Source organism: Sapajus apella, unplaced genomic scaffold (genome assembly GCF_009761245.1).
Source record: "Sapajus apella isolate SASKATOON/1434 unplaced genomic scaffold, GSC_monkey_1.0 scaffold35, whole genome shotgun sequence".
Classification (NCBI taxonomy): domain Eukaryota; kingdom Metazoa; phylum Chordata; class Mammalia; order Primates; family Cebidae; genus Sapajus; species Sapajus apella.
The window spans coordinates 4,957,170-4,963,169 of record NW_022436975.1 but is presented as its reverse complement, the minus strand read 5'-3'; the positions used below and the strand labels follow the sequence as shown (position 1 = coordinate 4,963,169).

Here is a 6,000-nt window from a genome sequence, read left to right as displayed (position 1 = left end):
CTGGGGGGGTGGGGGCGTGTTTCTCAGGTGTTCCTTGGCAGTTTTGTTAGGTATTTTATAGAATATTCCTCAATTGGGATTGTTTTTCTCATGATTAGTCTGGGATTATGGGTTCTAGGGAGGAGACCAAAAAAGGTGTGGCATTTTCTTTTTTTTGTTTTGTTTTATGAGATGGAGTTTTGCTCTATCGCCCAGGCTGGAGCGTCGTGGTGCGGTCTTGGCTCACTGCAACCTCTGCCTGCTGGGTTCAAGCGATTCTCCTGCCTCAGCCTCCCAAGTAGTTGGGATTACAAGCGCCCGCCACCACATCTGGCTAGTTTTTGTATTTTTAGTAGAGACGGGGTTTCGCCACGTTGGCCAGGCTGGTCTCTAACTCCCAACCTCAAGTGATCCCCTGCACTGGCCTCCCAAAGTGCTGGGATTATAGGCATGAGCCACTGCGCCCAGCCTGAAGTACATTTTCATTACATCACACCAAGGGTGCACACTATCAACACGATGTCACTGTTGGTGTTGACCGTGACCACCTGTCTGAGGCAGTGTTTCTCCGGCTTCCCTACTGTGATGCTGCTCTTCCCCCTCTCCATACTGGACTCCTTGGGAAGAGGTCACTATGCTCTGACCAGACTCAAGGGCTGGGGAGTTATGCATCCCTTCCTTGAGGGCATAGAATCTAATTTATTTACAATTGTTCAGAAACCAGGTTTGTCTTCTTCCTCCAATTTATTTATTCAATTATTTATTTATACCAGGAAAGACTTATGAATATTCACGGTATGCCTTGGATTATAATCTAGCACTACCTTATTTCTGTTGTTGCTTAAATTATTCCAGTTTTGGCCATAGGGAGCTTTTTTTTTTCTTCCTTTAAAGAGAGATATCAGATGGCTCTTTAGTTGGCTCCTGAGCTCCTTTGACAGACACCTCCCTCCCCATCATTGCATGTATGTGTGGGTGTTTTTTCTTTTTGCACTTCCTTTTGGCACTACAAGATACTTCAGGCTCCTCATGAGTAGGTATTGATCGATTTACCACCTATGCAACTTACGACCATTCGGCTTTATGACCACAATTGCTAGCCATGACTGCTCCGCGTCTGGCAGCGCAAATGTTGCCCAGCTGGGTGTACGACAGTGCGGACCAGCTTCCGGCAGCACTACCATCTCCGCGTGCACCATTTCAACTGTGCATATAGCCTACTCAACTTACGATCAAATCATGTTACGACCGGTCCGCGGTCCCGACCGTGGTCGTAAGTCGAGCACTAGCTGTAGTTCCTTCCCCAGTGTTAGAATTGGCCCGTTGTCCAAGAAGCCCAGGACCCTTTTATTAGCGATTAGGGCCGGGCGCGGTGGCTCAAGCCTGTAATCCCAGCACTTTGGGAGGCTGAGGCAGGTGGATCACGAGGTCAAGAGATGAGACCATCCTGGTCAACATGGTGAAACCCCGTCTCTACTAAAACTACAAAAAATTAGCTGGGCATGGTGGTGCGTGCCTGTAATCCCAGCTACCTGGGAGGCTGAGGCAGGAGAATTGCCTGAACCCAGGAGGCGGAGGTTGCAGTGAGCCGAGATCGCACCATTGCACTCCAGCCTGGGTAACAAGAGTGAAACTCCGTCTCAAAAAAAAAAAAAAAAAGAAAGAAAGCAGGACCTCTAGGCGTGCTCCTCATTACTGGGTGTTACTGCCTCTAGACCCTCTGCACTGACAGGGCAAGGCAGTACGTGTGCACTAGCCAGTGTACATACATATATCCACAAATATTTCTATGTGTAACAATGTGTACCTGTATTAAACTAAACATGAATTTACATTGAGGTTTCTAGTTCGAATCCATTATCACATGGATTATTCTAACTTCTTCCCTTTTTTATCCGTAAACTTCACTCCCAAAGTGCTGGGGTTACAGGCAGCAGCCATGGTGCCTGGCCATTTTGTCTATTTTTAGACTGAGTTGTTTGTTTTATGAATTTTATGAGTTCCTTTTGCATTTTGGATTCAAGTACTTTATCTGCTATATTTTTTTGCAAACATTTTCTCCCAGCGTGTGGCTTATCTTTTCATTCTCTTAACAGTCTCTCTCATAGAGTAAATGTTTTAAATTTTAATAAAGTCCAACCTATCGATATTTTTTGTCATGAAGCGTACTTTGGTGGTGATGTATCTAAAAACTCATTACTAAATCTAAAAGCCCATTGCCAAGTCCAAAGTCCAAGATCATCTGTGTTTTCTCCTAGGTTTTCTTCTAGAAGTTATAGTTTTACATTTCATTTAGGCCTATGATTCATTTTAAGTTAGTATTCATAAAAGGTATACTGTCTGTGTCTATGTTTTTTTTTTCCTTTGGCCTATGGGTGTCCAATTTCTTTAGCATCGTTTTTGGCAAAGACTACCCTTCCTTTAATAACCCATCTTTGTTTCTTTGTGATGCTATTGGCAAGAATGATGTTGATTTCTCCCACTCTCCCAAATCAGCTTGTCCCCAGAATATTTACTACGCTCTATTCAAATTATTGAGGGAGAATTAAAACGTATGCCGCATCTTCAGGCTGGAAACGTTCAAGATACAGCTTGGGAGATAACATATGCAAAGCAATTACCTGCTAATGTTTTTTTTTTTTTTTTTTTTTTTTTTTTTTTTTTTTTTTTTTTTTTTGAGACGGAGTTTCGCTCTCGTTACCCAGGCTGGAGTGCAATGGCGCGATCTCGGCTCACCGCAACCTCCGCCTCCTGGGTTCAGGCAATTCTCCTGCCCCAGCCTCCTGAGTCACTGGGATTACAGGCACGCGCCACCATGCCCAGCTAATTTTTTTTTTGTATTTTTAGTAGAGACGGGGTTTCACCGTGTTGACCAGGATGGTCTCCATCTCTTGACCTCGTGATCCACCCGCCTCGGCCTCCCAAAGTGCTGGGATTACAGGCTTGAGCCACCGCGCCCGGCCCTGCTAATGTGTTTAAACGCAACGGGAGGTCCCTGAAGGAGGAATTCGATGGACTGCTTTTACTTCACTGGCTGAAGGAGTGGTGAGGTGTCGACCATCCATAAAGAACACCCACATGAGGCAAGCTTTAGATGTGGTCTAAGAGAGCTTGTGACTTCAGACTCAGTGGTGTTTCTAACAAACTGGCCTGGGAGTTTGTTATCCCGAGCTTTAAGCCAGCTGTATTTTCTGAGATGTATGAGATGCTATGAAGGGGACAGAAACATCTGCCCTCTTGAAAGTAAGTACTTGTTTGCAGGCAAAGGTCCTTCTGTGGTCTGATGACCACAGGAAGATTCAGGTCTCTCCCAAGAAATAAAAATGGCATTCACATCACTAGCAGAGAACCGAAAATTGTGAGCAGTTATCTGAGTGGGCTCAAACGGAAAACAGAAACAACTGTCAGCTGGTCTCTGGGTGTCCTGAAATTTCTGCCATGGTGTTAACTTTAAAGGAACCTAAAAATAAGTCTAATCTATACATGGCAATCACCAAAAGTGGTAGATTATTATTGTCTTACAGTGAGCAAACGGAGTCTTGAAGAGAGTCCAATACTCCCATATGACCACAGAGCTATTAAGTGATGGAGCTGGAATTTGAATCCATTGTAGACTCAGGGCCCATTTTCCCACTTCCACATTTGACTGCGTCCTCCACTCCACTCTCACTCAACAGCAGCTGAACAATAAAGCATTCGTAAATTGCTGCTACCACATACCATGACTGATTTTTATTATTGTAAATACAGCCTGTTATTAAAGTATTTAAGAGCATTGTCAATCGTTCATTTTAAGATGACTGTACATATTAAAAACACAAATATTAGTTTGTGTATCTTAATGGCACACTGATCCAATCCCTCTTTCCCCTCAATACATGAATTACTGGAAATGTGTACCTTGGCTCTCTGGCTGTCCTTATTTAGCATGTCTTAAGATTTTGTTGTCTTGGCCAGGCGTAGTGGCTCACGCCTGTAATCCAAGTACTTTGGAGGCCAAACGGGCGGATCACCTGAGGTCGGGAGTTCAAGACCAATCTGACCAACATGGTGAAACTCCGTCATAAAAAAAAAAAAAAAAAAAAAGATTTTGTTGTCTCACATTTTGGCATTTCATTTTTTTAATAAATAATTTTAAATTAAAAATAAAAAGGGAAGGCAATGACGTCACCGACCCCGTGACGTCATTGCAGGATCATGGAAGGGAAGTAAAGGGCCCTGTGAAGTCATTGCGGGATCGCGGCAGAGAAGCAAAGCAAGATGACAGGTGGTCGACTGCAGCAAAAATATGGAACGCTTCACGAATTTGCATGTCATCCTTGTGCAGGAGCCATGCTAATCGTCTCTGTAGCGTTCCAATTTTGGTATATGTGCTCCGGAAGCGAGCACACATTTTGCCATTTCAGCCTGTTATTTTGTTTCCCCTTCAAGATCAGGGTGATGACTTATAACTCACTTTTACTCTGCATAGCATTTTACATGTAAAAGTTTATGAAATACTTTTAAATTAAGTTCCAACCTTTTACTTAAAAAAAAAATTCCCAGCCACATAGTTTATTTGCACTCAGCATAGGAAAAAGTTTTTGAAAGTTTGTAATGATTCAGTTACCTAAGAATATAACGATTTTTTTTATCTTTCTGATTATCTCAGCTTAAAAATATGAATGGCATACACTATGATGTATTTGCTGTAGAATTATAAATATTATCTTTTTCCTCCCACTTTAAGTATGCCACTTAGCTGATTCTGAATCTCAAAAGTGATGCAAAATGGCTGAGACTAAACATGTAAGAGAGGGAATGCACAGACATTTATAAAATAAGCTGTTTATCATTCCGGTATAATTTAGGAACATCTTTAAAATTCCCCTGTGCATTTAGAGCGGCCACTCTTCACATCATCTGTGCTTGTGTAGCCAAGGCATCTCTTCCATAATGTCCAGGCCGAAGCCTTGTTTGGCAGAGATTATCGGGGTGGAATCAACAAGCATTTTCCCTAAGGGCAACCATGCAGCATAAATATACTGCCTAATTCTCTTCTCGCCTGGCCTTGATCAAAAGGGGAATATGGCCGGGCGCGGTGGCTCAAACCTGTAATCCCAGCACTTTGGGAGGCCGAGGCGGGTGGATCACGAGGTCAGGAGATCGAGACCATCCTGGTCAACATGGTGAAACCCCGTCTCTACTAAAAATACAAAAAAAAAAAAAACATTAGCTGGGCATGGTGGCACGTGCCTGTAATTCCAGCTACTGAGGAGGTTGAGGCAGGAGAATTGCCTGAACCCAGGAGGCGGAGGCTGCAGTGAGCGGAGATCGCGCCATTGCACTCCAGCCTGGGTAACAAGAGTGAAACTCCGTCTCAAAAAATAATAATAATAAAAATAAAATAAAATAAAAGGGAAATATGGACAAGGAATCTTGAACAAAGAGAAAGCAATTTCCTAATTTCCTTTAACCCAAACAAATTTTCTCTATTTAGATGCTGCACTATAAAATATTTTTCCTAAGACGATAAGAAATACAGAATCATTACTATTCAGCATTTCAAACAAAAATCTTTATGTTTTTTAGAAATTGCAGATTGTCATAAAGCCAGGTTGTTACAGAAAATGTTAGTTTATAAATATGCCTATTATATATTCATTTGAATTACAAATGACCGTATTCATTTTTGCCTTTTGTTTTCTTCTCTTAGTTTTACGACATCATTTTATAAGTCACATATATATACACACACAATGAAAACTCTGAAGAACTAGTAGTAACTCTAAAAGGGAAAATTAAAAACATATTTGAAAAAATGATTTTAGGAAAGGGCTTCGTAAAGTTGGAGCTAAGTTGGGAAGAACTGCATGAATTCAGGATCCTTAACACGTAGATCTCTGATGCTCTGTTATATGCTCTCATGTGGAACAAACTCAGCCCCATCTCCAGTAAAATCTCCTTTAGAGTGGCCAGGTCAATGTCTCTCCCTGATGGAAAGCAATCAGGGAAATCAAGGCAGGCCTAGACACCTTTACT

The 6,000-nt window shown here is 42.2% G+C and overlaps 1 non-coding gene across 1 annotated transcript; it reads right to left on the bottom strand.

The window, feature by feature from the left end:
• Positions 1–4,261: 4,261 nt before the first annotated feature.
• On the bottom strand, positions 4,262–4,368 carry LOC116563650. The gene has a single exon (XR_004274496.1). It is a non-coding gene; the product is annotated as a U6 spliceosomal RNA (small nuclear RNA).
• Positions 4,369–6,000: the final 1,632 nt, after the last annotated feature.